At 40.4% G+C, this 17,754-nt stretch overlaps 1 protein-coding gene and 1 long non-coding RNA gene across 3 annotated transcripts in view; one reads left to right on the forward strand and one right to left on the reverse strand.

Annotated features, from left to right (window-relative positions):
- The window catches only part of LOC125631351 (uncharacterized), a 156,759-nt gene extending 146,523 nt beyond the window's left edge, over positions 1 to 10,236 (forward strand). Inside the window, exon 4 of the transcript XR_012667260.1 lies at positions 7,595 to 10,236. The gene's annotated coding sequence lies outside the window, so the exon portion shown is untranslated. The remainder of the gene's footprint in view (positions 1 to 7,594) is intronic.
- Positions 10,237 to 11,416: 1,180 nt separating this feature from the next.
- Positions 11,417 to 17,750, reverse strand: LOC125631347 (uncharacterized). Of its 2 annotated transcripts, XR_007354931.2 has the most exons (5): positions 17,546 to 17,750; positions 16,361 to 16,452; positions 15,520 to 15,625; positions 13,785 to 13,919; positions 11,417 to 13,602 (listed from the first exon to the last, which is right to left on the reverse strand). It is a non-coding gene; the product is annotated as an uncharacterized LOC125631347 (long non-coding RNA). The 2 variants fall into 2 exon arrangements; XR_007354930.2 differs by lacking the exon at positions 13,785 to 13,919 and having other exon boundaries at positions 17,546 to 17,741.
- Positions 17,751 to 17,754: the final 4 nt, after the last annotated feature.

Raw genomic sequence — 17,754 nt, forward strand, 5'->3', positions numbered from 1 at the left:
GGACCTCATAGAAGAACTGGTTATAGAGGACAAACTTGATTCAAGCGATCATGAGTTAATTCAATTTAAACTAAATGGAAGGATAAACCAAAAGATGTCTGTGAATAGGATCCTTGATTTTAAAAGTGCAGACTTTAAAAAATTAAGGAAATTAGGGAAGAGGATTGAACTGAAGAACCCAAGGATTTGAATCTGGAGGAGGTTTGGAATTGCCTCAGTTTTTAATAAAGGTAATGAGGAGCTTGGGGGAAGTGGCAGGATGGCTAATGGGAACAAGAATACAGAAGCTGAAATTATCACATCCAAGGTGGAAGCCAAACTCAAATAGCTTAATGTGACCAAATCAAGGGGCCTGAATAATCTCCCATCCAAGACCATTAAAGGAACTGGCACATGAAATTGTAAGCCCAATAGCAAGGTGTGACCGGGGTCCCAGTGGGGGCCAGCTGAGGTCACTCAATTAGGGTGAAAAGAATGGGGCAGATAATCCCCAAAGCTGGTGGATATTTTCAATACTTAGATTTACCAAGACAGCATAAAACAGCTTCTTTATTACCTCACTAGTTGCCCAGAAGCCAACAATAAAGTTCTCTTGAAGTAATCCAGCCTCAGGCCTCCATCCAGGTACCCCAGTCAAATATGATGAAGATTTCTGAAAATCTTATTTCATTATATAAAAGAAAAGGTTCTACCAATACCAAAGGATCGGACACATTACCTCCCAGGTTAATGAATATTCCAGATCTTACCCAAATACATGCTACAGCCAGTTCATATTAACTAAACTAAAATTTATTAAAAAAGAAAAGAGAGAGTATGGTTAAAAGATCAGTATGCATACAGACATGAGTTCAGTTCTTGAGGTGCAGATACATAGCAGAGATGTATGTAGTTGCAAAGAGTTCTTTCAGAAATAGTCAATAGATTATTGTCCAATGGTTATATTTCAGGGCAGTCCAGTCAGAACTGGGGATCTCAGTCCTTGTGGCTTAGGCTTCCCCTGTATGAAACCTCAAACAGATGTGAGATTTAAAAGGATCAGGACCCAAGAATCTTTTATACAATTTCAGGTCTTCTTTGACAAGTTGGAGTCCCTCGGGGAACAAAAGGCTCTTATTTCCTAAACATCATTGTTAATTATTCACACAGATTAACATAAAGCAGTCTATCACCGGTACTTAGCTATATGAATTAACATAAGACAATTGCCTGTTCCTCCACCATTCACCGATGACTTGCTGTACATTTCAAAGAGAGATGAATACAGTGATTTCCCGTGTTTACAATTCATTTAAATGCTAGGATGTACTTTTGATCTCTGAATGATCACAGGTTTCAGAGTAACAGCCGTGTTAGTCTGTAATCGCAAAAAGAAAAGGAGTACTTGTGGCACCTTAGAGACTAACCAATTTATTTGAGCATAAGCTTTCGTGAACTTGCAACCGATGAAGTGAGCTGTAGCTCACGAAAGCTTATGCTCAAATAAATTGGCTAGTCTCTAAGGTGCCACAAGTACTCCTTTTCTTTTTGTGAATGATCACAATACAGCATAGACAGGGACTGTTGATTACATTGTTGACCACTACTCCTATAAATGTAAATACACAGAAACACAAACATTATCTCCCCATATGCCTTTAAGGGTTGAATTTGAGTCATTTATTTTGCAGGATGCTTAACCCTTTCTGGCCATGCATCACACAAGGATTTTTTAATGAAACCATGAACTTGGCAGGTCATACCCGATGACTGGAGAACTGAAAATATAGTAGTAGCCCCATCATTTTTATTTATTCATCTTTATTTGTCACATAATATGTCCCCAGCACATTCATCTCTTTATTCATTTGCATCCTGGATTGGAGACTTAAAATCACATTTTTGTCTTCGAGCCAAAATGCAAAAACTTCCTGTGTAGAAATTGCCTAGATTTTTGATAACCACCCAGTCCTCTTTATAATTATATTAAAAGAATTGGTAATAATGTACAGTGCCTGTCAACTCTAGGGCACTGGCTCAAATTCAGTCCAAGTTAGTAGGGTCAAAAAGTCTTTACCACCTGGAAGTTGTCTGGTAATCCACATGAAACCACTGCCACATTTACTGTTAATTGGTACCTGGAGGGAAATTTGCGAGGATCTATACTGAAGAAATTTGACCAATAAGTGGAGTTTCAGATATGTAGCCTCAGATGTAGTACTGAACTGGAAACACCTTAGAGACTAACCCATTTATTTAGGCATAAGCTTTTATGGGCTAAAACCCACTCATCAGATGCATGGAATGAAAAATACAGTAAGCAGTATATATATTACAGCACATGAAAAGATGGGAATTGCCTTACCAAGTGGGGGGTCAGTGCTAACGAGGACAATTCAATAAAGGTGGAAGTGGCCTATTCTCAACAGTTGACAAGAAGGGGTGAATATCAGAGGGAAAACTACTTTTTGTGGTGACCCATCCACTCCCAGTCTTTATTCAGGCCTCTTTTGATGGTGTCCAGGTTTCAAATTAATTCCAGTTCTGCAGTTTCTCATTGAAATCTGGTTTTGATGTTTTTTCGGTTGAAGAATTGCCACTTTTAAGTCTGTTATTCAGTGTCCAGGGAGACTGAAGTGTTCTCCTACTGGTTTTTGAATGTTACAATTCTTGATGTCTGATTTGTGTCCATTTATTCTTTTGCACAGAGACTGTCTGGTTGGCCAAGGTACATGGCAGAGGGGCATTGCTGGCACATGATGGCATATATCACATTGCTAGATGTGCAGGTGAACGAGTCCCTGATGGTGCGGCTGATGTGATTAGGTCCTATGATGATGTCCCTTGAATAGATATGCGGACAGAGTTGGCAATGCGGTTTGTTGCAGGGATTGGTTCCTGGGTTAGTGTTTTTGTTGTGTGGTGTGTGGTTGCTGGTGAGTATTTGCTTCAGGTTGGGGGGCTGTCTGTAAGCGAGGACTGGCCTGTCTCCCAAGGTCTGTGAGAATGTGGGATTGTCCTTCAGAATAGGTTGTAGATCCTTGATGATGCATTGGAGAGGTTTTAGTTAGGGGCTGTAAGTGATGGCTAGTGGCATTCTGTTCCTTTCTTTGTTGGGCTTGTTCTGTAGTAGGTGACTTCTGGGTACCCTTCTGGCTCTGTCAATCTGTTTCTTTGCTTCAGCAGGTGGGTACTGTAGTTTTAAGAATGCTTGAAAGAGATCCTGTAGGTGTTTGTCTCTGCCTGAGGGATTGGAGCAAATGTGGTTGTATCTTAGAGCTTGGCTGTAGACAATGGATTGTGTGATGTGTCCTGGATGGAAGCTGGAGGCAAGTAGGTAAGTATAGTGGTCAGTAGGGTTCTGGTATAGGGTGGTGTTTATGTAACCATTGCTTATTTGCACAGTAGTGTCCAGGAAGTGGATCTCTTGTGTGGACTGGTCCAGGCTGTGGTTGATGGTGGGATGGAAATTTTTGAAATCCTGGTGGAATTCCTCAATGGCCTCCTTCCCGTGGGTCCATGTGATGAAGATGTCATCAATGTAGCGCAAATAGAGGAGAGGCACTAGGGGATGACAGCTGAGGAAGCATTGTTCTAAGTCATCCATAAAAATGTTGGCATACTATGGGGCCATGCAGGTACCCATAGCAGTGCCACTCATTTGAAGGTATAAATTGTCCCCAAATCTAAATTAGTTGTGGGTGAGGACAAAGTCACAAAGTTCAGCCACCAGGTTTGCCATGACATTATTGGGGATATTGTTCCTGATGGCTTGTAGTCCATCTTTGTGTGGAATATTGGTGTAGAGAGTTTCTACATCCATAGTGGCTCGGATGGTGTTTTCAGGAAGATCACCAATGGATTGTAGGTTTCAGAGCAGCAGCCATATTAGTCTGTATCCGCAAAAAGAAAAGGAGGACTTGTGGCACCTTAGAGATTAACAAATTTATCTGAGCACAAGCTTTCGTGAGCTACACCTCACTTTATGAAGTGAGCTGTAGCTCATGAAAGCTTGTGCTGAAATACATTTGTTAGTCTCTAAGGTGCCACAAGTCCTCCTTTTTCTTTTTTCAGTGGATTGTAGTGATGTCTCAAAGATAGCTGGTAGCCTAGGGCCTGAGGAGAGAGTCCACATAGCCAGACAATCCTGCTGTCAGGGTGCCAATGCCTGAGATGATGGGGCATCCAGGATTCCCAGGTTTATGGATCTTGGTCACAGATAGAATACCCCTGGTCAGGGCTCTAGGGGTGTGCCTGTGTAGATTTGTTCCTGTGCTTCTTCAGGGAGTTTCTTGAGCAGATGGTGCAGTCTCTTTTGGTAACCCTCAGTGGGATCATAGGGTAATAGCTTGTAGAATGTGGTGTCAGAGTTGCCTAGCAGCCTCTCGTTCATATTCCTGCTGGTGGGTGTGGAGCTAATTTTTCCCTGTTGGTGCTGCAGGGCTGCAGCACCCACGGAGTCAGCACTTATGAGGATACATCAGTAAATGCACACACGGAAGAATATTTACCAGAAGTAGCAGTAAAATCTATAACAAACTGAAAAGAAATTCAAAAGTCTAGTACGCAGCTTGGTCACAGACAATGTGGCAAATGTATCCAAGATGAAGAGATTATTTAGAAGAGAGTCCCAAGCTAATAGCATACGACTGCAGTGCTCATTTGATGCACCTCCTAGCCAAAGACTTCAGTGTTCCAGAAATAAAGGCTAATGCTATTGAAACTGCAAAATACTTCCCGTAACAACCACTTTGCAGCAGCTGCTCTGAAAAAAGTGGGAGGAACCAAGCTAACTCTCCCACAAGACGTGCAATGGAACTCAGTAGTGGACTGTTTTGAGCACGATATCGAGAACTGGCCTAATCTGATGACAGTTTGTGAACAAAATTATGAAAAAATGTATGGCACTGTCACAGCCAAAGTTCTCAACACTGGGCATAAGAGAAATGCTGAACACATGCTGAGTACCCTGAACCCCATTTCTGAAGCCTTGAACAAAATGCAGGGAAACAGCTGTTTTATTGCTGACGCTGTTGAAATTTGGAAGGAACTGAGTGAGATCTTAAAAAGAGAAATATGCAATGACAGAGTTAAATTACAAGCATTAAAAAAATGAATGGAACAAGCACTATTTCCAGCTAATTTTCTTGCAAATATTCTCAATACTCGGTACTGGGGTCAAACCTTCACTGCTGAAGAAGAGGAGTTGGCTATGACATGGACAACCAGCAATCATCCCTCCATAATGCCAACTATAATAAACTTCAGAGCTAAGTTTTCAGAGTAGCAGCCATGTTAGTCTGTATTAGCAAAAAAAAAAGTACTTGTGGCACCTTAGAGACTAACCAATTTATTTGAGCAGAGTGAGCTGTAGCTCACGAAAGCTCATGCTCAAATAAATTGGTTAGTCTCTAAGGTGCCACAAGTCCTCCTTGTCTTTCTTCAGAGCTAAGGGTGAACCATTCAAGAAATAAATGTTTGCTGATGATGTTTTAAAGAAAGTCACACCAGTGAACTGGTGGAAGTCACTTAAGCACTTGGATTCAGAGACTGCTGACGTGATGATCTCACTTTTAACAGCAATAGCTTCTTCTGCCAGTGTAGAAAGAATATTTTCTTCCTTTGGACTAATTCATTCCAAATTGAAAAACTGTTTTGGACCTGAAAAAGCAGGAAAGCTTGTTTTTTTCTTTTCCAGATTATGAACAAACAGGAAAATGAAGGTGAAGACGACTGAGTTAGTTGCAGAAGCCAATATTTTAAGTTTCTCTTGTTGACCTGGCTGACACAGTCGATTTAATTTTTGGTGGTTTTTAAAAATATTTCATTTAACTATTTCAGTTAAAAACAATTTTAACAAAAAGAAACCTGATTTTAAAAAACTTGAATGTTGAACTAAATTAAAAAATTCATATGCTTGTTTTATAAAAATATTATGTTTGCTGTTGAAGAAAAAAACCCAGAGTACATAACGTGGTTTTAATTACATAAAATAATTTAAATGTCTGTCTGATGATGATCACCTCCTAATACAGCATGGCAAGAAAATCCTCCAAATGATTAACCTGTTGAATTGGAGATAGTTCACCTCCCAAAGACGTCATAAATATCTGCTTCAATTACCTTTGGTAAATAAAATAACCAAACAATCATTCATTTTCTGATATATCTGTCTTAAGGTTATAACAACTAACAAGAATGCACTTTTATGTAGAAATCCATGATTAACAGAGTCTTTCTGACTAGTGATTTAAATCAATTTGATTTAAATCAAATCCACCCTGTGTTCAACCATGCTGTTTGTTTTATCTATCTTGTGTCCACATCAGAAGTATCATCTGATATAATTCCCCAATAAAAGTGCATGTTTAGTTATGCTATGATGAGTGGCTTTACACCCCCAGGACTAGAGGGACTCTGCATTTGGAAGTCCTGTTGACTCAGTGAGAGCTCTACACGCAGAATAGGTATAGGCTGGGACCAGAGTGTGTGAACAGCTTGGTTTGTTTTTTTAAGAATCTCATTTCATGCAGTATTATGTGGGTTGATTTTTTTTTTTTCAGTGCCAGGAGGGATAATGCTGAGAAATCGCCACTACAGTGGATTTTGGACATTTAATAGATGGCAAAATTCTAAAGGAATGGGGAGTTTAAATGATGATTGGTATTCCCTTAAGGATATTTGGCTATATCATTGAATTTGTGGTATGCTAATGAGATTTGAGAATGTCCAGAGAACCTTAAAAGCACCCTACTTTGGATAACGGGAGGCGAGTTTGTAATCAGTTCACTTTACTTAAGCTTTGCAAGTTGAACTCTATTCTTAGTTTTAAAAAGGTCATAAACCAACAAAACAGAACTAAGCAGATAGAAATAGCGGTTTTCTTTTCCTCTCTTTTCCTTTGTATTAAAGATATGTAGTAACTCAAGAAATACCCTGTGGCAAATCATGATTGATGTATGTAAACAATGAATTTCTATCCAGTGCACAAGAGAACTTCGACAATGCTATGTACTTGCTGGTATATTCTGTTCTGTATTGTGCTCTTTACTTTGTTATTTGCAGGCCTTGGGCACAACCAAAATAGTTTATCCTGACTATAAACTTCAAGCAAAACAGGCAATTTTAGTATTTTTTTTCTTTTTCTTTTTCTACTCTTCAAGCTCAGTTTTTCCTCTGTAGGCAGCCAGACAGCTGGAATCCTTGGAGGAGTACACTACAGACGTAACCAATTCAGAGAACCTAAAACCAGTGTATAATGGAGAATATTTTACACTCTGACTCAAATGTATATTACAATGGAAAATGTGGGAGTTTTTTAAAGAATTCTTTCCTCTGCCCATAATGAAATACTCTTAGCATATTTTGTAATAGTTATTCTTATTACGTGTATGCAATATTCTTTCATAGAGTTCTGGCATATTCCAATAATTGTACAGACTTAGCAGATAAAAGGTGCTTTTAAAAAGCCTTTATGCTAACAAGATACAGGAATGACAATGCTAATATATTTACTATAATATTAAGATATAATATTTACCAAAATATTTATCAAAATTATAATAGTTATCAAAATAATGTTTACTTTTTCAAATGCTTTTATTTTCCTCTCTAGATTTTCCAGCTCAAATTGCTCCTCTGCAAAAGAATGCCCTGACTGTTTGCAAAGGCTTGGTCTGCACTATCCTTCTTTGGGAAGTCTACCACCATTTCACTAGCACTGGTGCAGCTGCATTGATCATAGCAACAGTTGGAGAGTTAGCGTTCTCTGGGTACCAGTGTTTTTACCACACTGTCTAGGTGCCAGGTTTATGTAACAGTGGTTAAAAACATTAGTGCTACTGCCATTGGTACCATCAGGGAGGTGAAGTAATGGGAGGTTTTCCAAAAGCGGCTGGAGTAGACAAGGCCAGAATTTGCTTCTGCTTGATCACCTACTGAATCCGTTGATGTTCGTACGAATCCTTAGAATGGAAATGCTAGTGGTTCACATATATAATCTAAAACTTGCCTCTGAAGGTTCTGAAACAGACCTGGGGATTGGAAATGAATATGGATTATTACATATCTAGGTCACCATTGTTATTACTGACCTGGAGTAGATTCACAAATACATTATTCTCTGATGGTCATTCAGTGGTCTTTATGATATGAGTTGATCTCAGTGCATTCTGCTCTAGCTCAATCAGAAGTTATGGGCTTTATGCAGGAATTATTGGGTGAGGTGCTCTGGATTATGCAGGAGGTCAGAGTAGGTGATCATTAATGATACCTTCTAGCCTTAAAATCTCCGGAAAGTTGTCCACACTACAAAAAAAAAATCACTATTTTTACAAGAACTAATTGGTGTACTTGGCACTATTAGACAGATGAAGCATTCAGTAGTCATGGTAACTGGACTATGTTATCAGTCCTAAATGTAACCTCTCCAGGTCAGGGCTGAGGCACTCACTGGGCCATATTTGGGGAGCTCTTATTGCTCCAAATGTGCAGTATCTCTTCTGTGGATGGAAAGTGACAGCTCTGGACACTGAAAATCTGGCACCTTTCACAGGTACTAAATTATATAAAATTAAACATGCCTCCAAATAAATTCTTGCACTGCTTCAGCTGTTTGGGGTGATAATTTATCATGTCCATGTCATGATACCATGTAAGGAGCCTTTTCCATAAAGGGAAAGCAGGCAGTCATCTACAGCAACAAAATATTAGGGACAGCAAAATATTTAGTGACTGCTTATACCGACAGTGGAATATTTTAATTCTGGGGCAGCTACATTAAACTATTAAGGGGCTATACTAGATTAAAAATAAAACAAAAAATTATCTGGGGGGAATATCCAGTTTCATAAGCCATAGTTTGCTTAACTCAGGGGCTACAAGGAACAGACATCTTCCAATTTGTCTAGGATAGCAAAGTATGTAGAATCCACTAGTTTCAAAATAGGACACTGGTTTGTGGGCGATGAGTGATTTGAAGATAGAGGAATTAGTAGTTGAACACTTTAATAAAGTCCTTAAGTCACTATTTAACATATTTAGTTTGAATTGGCAAATCATCTTTTAAAAGTACCTTATGTGATGGTTGAATTACATTGACTTTCATAACCACTGTTTGGGGTGGGGAGGAGGAGAGGGGATGGAAAGGAAGGAAGGCATTTGTGCATCAGTCCAGGAAAATACAACAAATCTGTGGACTAATCGCTGTTCACCTGAACTGAATTGAACTGAATTGTCTGCATCCTTTTTGGAGAGATTCTCCCTTGTAGTTTAGTTTTGGATTAGAGAAATTAGTGCTTGGCACTAAGGGCAAATTCATTCTGTGGGTGATGCAGAGAGGTTACTTGAGGTAAAAGGAAGATGTACGTTGCATTTTATTTCTCACTGTAGGGATGGGACAATAAAATTTGTATCTATTATTTTAATCGTAAACTTTGAGACTTGGGATCTGAAATACTAAGTCAGAGGTTCACAAACATCTCCACAGCACACAGAAGGGCTCTTAAACACTTTGAGAGGTCCCAGCAAAGCTTAGCTTTTCCTTGTATAACTTGTCCATTCGCATTAATGGATTTCAACGAATGCAGCAGGCATGTAACTTACTTTCAAGACTTATAAAATGGGCCCTTGGTTTCACAATATTAACTCTGAATTACAATTTTTAAAACTGGATTGTTGAAGTTAGATACCTAAATCCATATTTAGGCACCTAAAACAAACCTGTCGTCTGACTTAAAAAAAAAAATTCCAGAGCACTTGCAGCTCTCATTGCCTTAAGAGTATGTCTGTAGCTGTGTGCTGCACCTCTGAAAATCAGGCCTTTTTAAAAACAGGCACATAAATGTGGATTTAGGTTCCTAGCTGTCACCATCCACGTTTGGCCACTGTTCCTTCAAGAAATCTGGTAGCACGATGACTGAGAGAGATCACTGTGAAGTACTGAGTAGTATTTGTGTGTGGGTGGTGGGAAAAGATGCTCTATTTTGTATTGTTCTTCTTGAGCCCGTCTTACATGGCTGTTCAGCCATTCTCCGTTTCTGGGCAAGTTATATTAGAAAACAAACACTTTCCTCTTTTTCTGTCACCTTGTCCACATTACAGAATGCTATTTGGCCTACAGCTGCTGTTAAATAACGTTCAGCATTGGCTCACTTATGCACATTGACAGCAATGGGTATTTTTAGTAGTACTGTATAGACAAGGATATGGCATCAAGTTGCCCCTAAAGAGTAGGTGATAACTGCAATCTTTAAATGGCTTGCTAAATAAATCTGATTGACTAAAGAAGTCCTCTTGCTACTCTTCCCATTTCAGTTATACATTATGGACTTAATTCCACTTTTTTTGTAGACAATGGTAGTCTTATTTAAATTGAGCTTGGAACAGAATTTCAGGATATTGGGTTAGTGATTCCATTTCAGAATTAACTGGCAAGCTAAACCATTTCCATTTTCCACCCTAAAGGGTAACAAAAAGCTTTGGCTTTCTACGCTTTCAGCAATAATTAAATGGACATTGTGAAGTATGTTTGCAGTGTCATAGCTGTGTTGATACCAGCATATTAGAGCAACAAGGTGGGCAAAAGGCAATATATTTTTCACCACCAGAAGTTGGTACAATGAGAGAAACTTTAGAGCCTCGTGGACCTGAAGAAGAGCTCTGTGTAACCCAAAAGCTGGTCTCGTTCACCAATAGAAGTTGGCCCAATAAAAGATATTACCCCTCACCCATCTTGTCTCTTATTGTGAAGTATGGTAGTTCAGACCAAAAATATTAGTCTTGTGTAAAAAAAAAAAATTAAGAATTTTCATAATTCAAAACCAAAACATTTTTAAAGCGTCAAGGCTATCTTGCAGATGAAAACCCAGCCACTCCAACAGTGAGTTGACCGTGTGTGAGAACCAGAAAGTTAAACTGTAAATAAGGTGAAATGACCTCTTTGGGGAAGGAATTGGCTTTTCTATATGCAGTACTTGGCAGAATTAACATTACTGTAATGCAATAACAATCTGCTTGGGTTTTTCATTAATCCAGTTGCATTACAGGTATAAATGAATTACATTATAGGTATAAACTGAAACTGGATTGAAAGGGAAAGTAATTTTTTTCAGACTATCTAAAATTGGTTTTGCCAAACAGTTAGAAAAAGAATTTTTGTTCCCCTCCTATCAATTGGAGCAAGGAAAGTTCCCAATCCACGTCTCTGGATCCTTAAAGGAGACCTCTATAAAGCCAGGAAAGAAAAGAGACAACATTCATGGTATTCCTAAAGTTTATAAAAGGCAGAAAAACCTCCCAGTTCTTCTTTAAATCCTAATGAAGCAAAACACAAATCTATTTTAGTTCCCTTTATAGGTCACCCTTAACAGATCACTAATTTTCTTGTCCAACCATGGTAAAACAGAAAAAGATAAATACCATAAACTCTGAAGTTGGATTATTTTTTAAATTATTTCAGTTTTAATAATCCGTGGTGTTATACATGTAAAGAAATGTGTTATTCTTAATTTGTGACAGTTTTCCTTTACATTTATTATAGAGAGAATTTTGCATTCTTATGGTATTATTTCCATCAGAGATTAGATACTATGATGATGGGGGATATTATAAACCCGAGATAAATATTTACATATATGCCATTTTTAATTACATTATTTTCCTCTGATAGTAGTTTTAGTGAAGGGTTGTGTTCTGAAAGGAGAGAGACTGTTGCTAGGATGAACTGTAGTTTGTTGCAGTACTCCTTTCTTCTCCCTCCACTGCAGACATTAATTGCGGAATTACTGAAGGACAGTTTTTCTGCAATTTTTCCTCACTGTGGAGATCTGAAGTTAAGTCCAACAAAATACAAAAGGATATATCTATGGGAGAAATTCAAAAGGAAGAAACAAAACATCCCCCTCTCTGCCTCCCAAAATGTCTACGACCAGAGAAAACTTTGAGCGCTAAACTAATTTTCCATTGACTGCAAAACTAGGATGACTTACACCAGGGGATAAATTTGGCTCAGAGTCTGAATTCCAAGCTCCCTGACCTCCACAGGGTTTTTGTTCTGTTGCAGTGGCTCTGCGTTGCTGTAAATGGTGCTTTCTGGGAACAGTGCCTTTGCTAAGTAATTCTGCAGCAGTGCAATACTATACTTAATCAATTCAGGTGACTTACAAATTCTTCATTGCACAGAACGATCAGTACTGCACAATTGCAGAAACAGAGTAAACGTGTGTTCTGGTCCTGATTCACAAAAAATAGCATTACTGTAACAGCAAATCCTTTGGGACAGCAGGAGGTGGAAAGTCAGCTTTTTGCCAGAAGCTGCAAATGGGCGACAGGGGATGGATCACTTGATGATTACCTGTTCTGTTTGTTCCCTCTGGGGCGCCTGGCATTGGCCACTGTCGGAAGACAGGATACTGGGCTAGATGGACCTTTGGTCTGACCCAGTATGGCCGTTCTTATGTGAGGGGAGTCTTCCATCATATTATTTCTAAACTGTTCTTAAATGGTCAAAGTGTGGAAAGTTTAACTTTTGGTAGTACTCATCTACACTCCCCATCACTTCCTCTTCTCCCACAGTGCAAAAGGGTTCCTTTGGGCATGTCTTCCAAATGCTGAATGATTTAAGTTGCTTCCAATGCAGTGCAAACTTAATTAAAGCAAAAGCAGAGCCATTAAATCAGCAGTCCAGATACAGAAGTTTTATGGACAGTATATCTAAATAGTTTCCTCCATTTCTACATTTGATCATTGAGAATCAGAAATGGTTCATAAATGGAAAATTTTAATGTAGCACAAACCTCAAAAAGTAGGGGCATATCACATCTAAAAAGCATTTTTAAAAACATTGATCTTTAGGTGAGTACCGGTATCCAATCCTCTTAACTTATTGCTTACTGTGCTCTCCTTGAGAATAGCTATATATCAATATAGAATCTTGCTGTCCATAACAGATGTACAAGTTTATATAGAGCTTCTTTCTCTAACAAAGGCTGTATCGAATACAGACATGCTTTTCAAGAAGAAGATTCCTTTTGAAGAATTCCATGTCAACAGAGCAGAAGTATTGCTTAACTCCTTTGCAAGGACTCCAATCCTGCTTTCAGTAAATTCACTGGAAGCTTTGACATTTACTTCAATAGAAGTAGGAGCAGGTCCCAGTTTAGAGCTTGTCTACACATAGAATTGCACCATTTTAATGTAAGGGGTTATTTTGACCAGATTAGTTAAGGCAAAAGGCTGGGTGGACACTTACTCGGTTCAGCTTAAAATGATTAGGAACAGATTTAAGCTAAACTAAAATGAGTGCCTGCACATGATTTTGGAGTGGTTTAACTAAGATGGTGCAAGTATGTGTATTTACAATGCCCCGGTCCTGCATGATGATCCACACACACACAGCGCTTCCTGTAAGGTTCAAGGAGACTTCGACTCTGAAATCAATGGGAGTAGAGGTCACTCAGCAGCTGGGGAGTAGCTACAGAAGTTCTTTGCTAGAGTATTAAGTCTTTATGGTAGCTAACACTGTATTTAGATCTGAGAAGATGTTTCCATTATAGTGTCCTGGTTTCACTCACTCACTTACTTTCCTTCTAGGAAGAATCTTCCAGGCTTGGTCTCAGCCACACCCTGTATCATTTTAAAAAAAAGATGGAATCATTTCTCATCAGCTGTTTCCACATGTAGATTTTTTATATATACATAACCCCCTGTATCTTCTTAAATATGAAAACAGAAGACATTTGTCTCCATTTAATTTACTGTTTATATTTCATGTTTTTATTCATTGTAAAAATACCTTACAAGGGTACCTCTGTTCAGATTCACCTCAATCTTGATATTGGGATAAAACTGCTCTGCACTGTAGGCCAATTTCATCAGTATAATGATTGCTCATGACGCATCTGCTCATTTGAATGGAGCTATGTCCCTGCAAGCATTACAAACTTAACAAAAGCAAAACAGATACTCTTGAGAATTATATTTAAAGTGAATTCAAATTAAGAACTATAGCACAAATTAAACATTTATAACTAGTGCAGCTGTTGTCACTTCCAGAGTACAAGTTATACAAATATATATAAAGATTTTTATTTTAAGTTAAATGGCCTGTCTGGTTCTGGTCATCCAAATATTATTCCTTTTATAAGTATCTACAGTACAGTTTTACTAACTTGTACCAATGTCTGGGACGCTCATTGTAAATTAATGAATTTTGCAAGTCAGCAACTACGGGACAAATCTAGGTACCACACAAGTACTTTGCAAAACTCCATTGGGATCAGAATTTGGGCTCCATCATGCAAGATGTCAAACACCTGCATATTCCATTAACATCAGTGGCAGTTCAGTATGTTTAGCATCTCCCAAGAAGAGAGTAAAACATCACAAATGTAGGCACTAAGAAAATGAAATACTGCATCATAAACTGTACTTTGTACATGTAATTTTCTTAATTGTTGTTTTGTTTGTTGGTTTGTGTTTAGAGACCCTGCAGACTATTTAATAGGGCTCTACACTGGGAGTCAGGGGACTTGGGTTCTGCCACTGACCTGTGTGACCTTGGACAAGTTACTTCACTTATCTGTGCTTCTGTTTCCCCTCTAACTCTTTGTCTGTCTAGCTCTTCAGGCAGGAATTCTCTTACTGTGTGTATGTACAGTGCCAGCACAATGGAGTCTCAAGCTCAGTTTCACTCTCTAGGCATTACTATAGCAGAAATAATAGAATACTTCTTGGCATAGTACTAAATGCAGTGTATCATACTTTGCAAAAATGAACTGCTCGTAATGGGATTGGTCCCTAAAATATCTGATATGTCTGAGTGGAGGGCAAACATCACATTTTTTGGGGATTATTAAATGTGCAGTTTAGCAAAATATAGATTAACAATGTTCTGGTGTAGTTCTAAACTCTTGTTTAAACATAATTTATTCAATTTCATAGATTTTACTTTTTTGGCATAGTCATAAACTATATAAACAAATTAGCTACATATTATAAAAGGCTAGAGTGTCCAGTCTGTTGAGAGATATTTGTTGGTAGGGAACAGAGGGTGCCAATTACAATGGAAGGCAAGGTTTCTAGCTGTCCACATTTTAGAACATGAGCTGTGTCTGTAAATTTTTAAAAGAACCTGCCACTCTTATATTAGGGATTTTAAATATTTCCTGTCTTCTCTCCACCCACCACTGCCACTTCATCCCTCAGAGCTCCATTAGTACTTACAAAATTTTTAGCTCCTGTAGGAGATATTGCTGGTTTTGAAAAAATCTATATTCAATATGGTACTGTGTGGGCCATGGGCAATGTCAAGGGGCTTTTAAAAAACAAAAAGTAATGGGGAGAATTTACTTCACCCCTTAACATTCAGTTTTTCCAGGTAAGGGTAAACATGGATTTTTTTAAAAACAGAGTAAACAAATTTATGTTTGCAGTATTTTCTATAGGATTATGCAGTTAAAATTAATCCAGGATGCTATACTATTCCAGCACTCCTTGTTTAGTGTGATTCCTGCTTAAGGTGTTTTTCAGAACTTTACTTACTCGTAGAGGTTTTTAATCCTGCAAACATTTATGTATATGCTTCATTTTACTTCTGTGAGTTGGTCCATGGAAGAAAATGGCCATGTCTACACTGGGAAAATACAGCCTGTAAGAAACCACAGCCTGTAAGAAACCACATTAACTAACTGGTTCAAATTAATGTGATGCTATTCCGCCCTTAGTGTAGACAAGGACAGTAATATTTAAAAATGTTATCAAAAGTGCAGTCAGGGACAGATTTACTTAAACACGTTAGCTTGTCATGGTGATCAAGAATTGTGCCTATCTGCAAAAGATGAAAAATGATTTAATATTTCTGTTAAAAAAAATGTGTTCTAACATGATATATTTACCAGTGCAGACACTGCCAATGGAATTAAGATTAAACATGTGTCTAACTGTTTGAGGGATCTAGGCCATAAAACTGACATGCCTGAAGTACTCAGTGTAGCTTTATTTAGTTCACATGAGATTTAAGAAATTATTTTTTTATATTTTAAAGATTAGTTGAGTGATTTACAAAACAGTGGGGGCAATTAAAGTATTGGTAGGCAGCAGCAGCACACAAGGAAACCAGCAAGAACTTTTTTCAGGAAAATTCAGGGGGGCTTTTAGGTGACTGCAGAGCTTGTAATTGAGGAAGGAAATTGACAGGCTGCTTCTGCTCTGATGCTGCATATTTTTAGGACTCAAATGAGCCTCCTTTACCTTTCTATCATTAACTTGCCCACAGAATTAACACATGTTCCCAGGCTATAAGGAAGGGCAAAGTTCAGCAACTACTGAAAGATGAGAGGCAGAGAAGACGAGAATGTTAGAAAAATGGGAACTGAGATATTACCTGATCCTGCATTCCCCACTTAGCCACCTCGCCCTTTGCAGCCAGGGTGACTTAGCTTCCGAGGACTCTGCACGTGGCATCACAAGACTGTTCTGAAACAACAAGGGAAAAAAAGGGGAGTGCCAAGTGCCAACTTTAATTGCCCAAGTGCCTTCCACATCAGCACAGTCAGGCCTTTCGAATACTGCCCAGCGCGGGCATCCCGAAAGGGCTTGGTTTTGTTTTGGAAGGAATCTCCGAGAGGAACTCTTAGCTATGTAAACGCACATGCACTAAACCCCTCAAACCAACCCAGTGCACTGCGTCACACGAGAAGGTTAACAGAATGGAAAATGCAAACAGTGGCCACTCGGCGAGGGGGCAGGAAGGAGAAGGTTTGTCTTCTCCCCAAAACAGACAAACCTCAGACCAAACAAGCCCCCCCCTCCCCTCTGTATCTGTTCACAACGGGAAGCGAAGGCCGAGCCTCTTTACGGCCCTTTAAACTTCTACCCCTTAAAGTACGTATCTGCTCAGACTGTCTTTTCAGGGTGAAAGCTAGTGCTGTCAGCGGCTCCACGGCTGGGAGATTTTCCACGAGCTACTGGCTGCCCCCGGTCACCCGGCCCCTGTGGGAGCCAAACGTTTGAACTGTTCTGGGCTTTGTCTGTTCCCAGAGAACCTGGTAGGACCCCGCGGGGGCCGATCCTGCGAGGGCTGAACAAGAGCCCGGCGTCTGAGAGCGCGGAGCAGGGCCCCGGGTACTCGCCGCGGCTGCGAACGATCTCATCACACCTGAGATTTCGGGGGCAGCCGCTGACCCGGGGGCAGCCCCTTGCGCCGGCTGCGCGTCCCGAGACGCACCTCGGAGGGAACGAGCCCCGGCTCCCCACCCGCGCGCGAAGCGGGTCCTGCACGGGGCATCAGCCCCCCTACGCAGCGCTCCCCTGACGGGGGCTCGGCATCCCCACACCAAGGCCAGAGCCCGCGGCCCCCGCCAGCCTTTACCCCGGCACAGCTCCCCCAGCGGGAGTCCCCCCCGAGCCAGCACCCCGGCTCCCGCAGCGGCAGCTCCCCCCGCGGTGAGGGTGGGGATGGCGGTGACGCAATGACTGCAGTCCCGGGGAGAGCTGCGGAGCGGCCCGGGCGAGCGGAGTGCGCGCCCCGGCAAGCGAGAGGGAAAGAAGGAGGGGCGGCCGGGGCTACCTCCAGCCGGGGCGCTCGCCACTCGGCCCCTCCCGCCGCGCCGCCTGCCGGGAGGGCTCCGCGCCGCTCCCGCCCGGCCCGCCTGCAGGTGAATTGAAAGTCGTCGGTCGGCGGGGAGGGAAGGACGCGGGCTGCCGGGCTCGCTGCAGACCTGGCACCGGCTGGGGCAGGCGGAGCGCGCAGCCCGCTCCCAGCAGGGCGCTCCCCGC

This window comes from Caretta caretta, chromosome 2 (assembly GCF_965140235.1).
Source record: "Caretta caretta isolate rCarCar2 chromosome 2, rCarCar1.hap1, whole genome shotgun sequence".
In the NCBI taxonomy this organism is placed as follows: Eukaryota; Metazoa; Chordata; order Testudines; family Cheloniidae; genus Caretta; species Caretta caretta.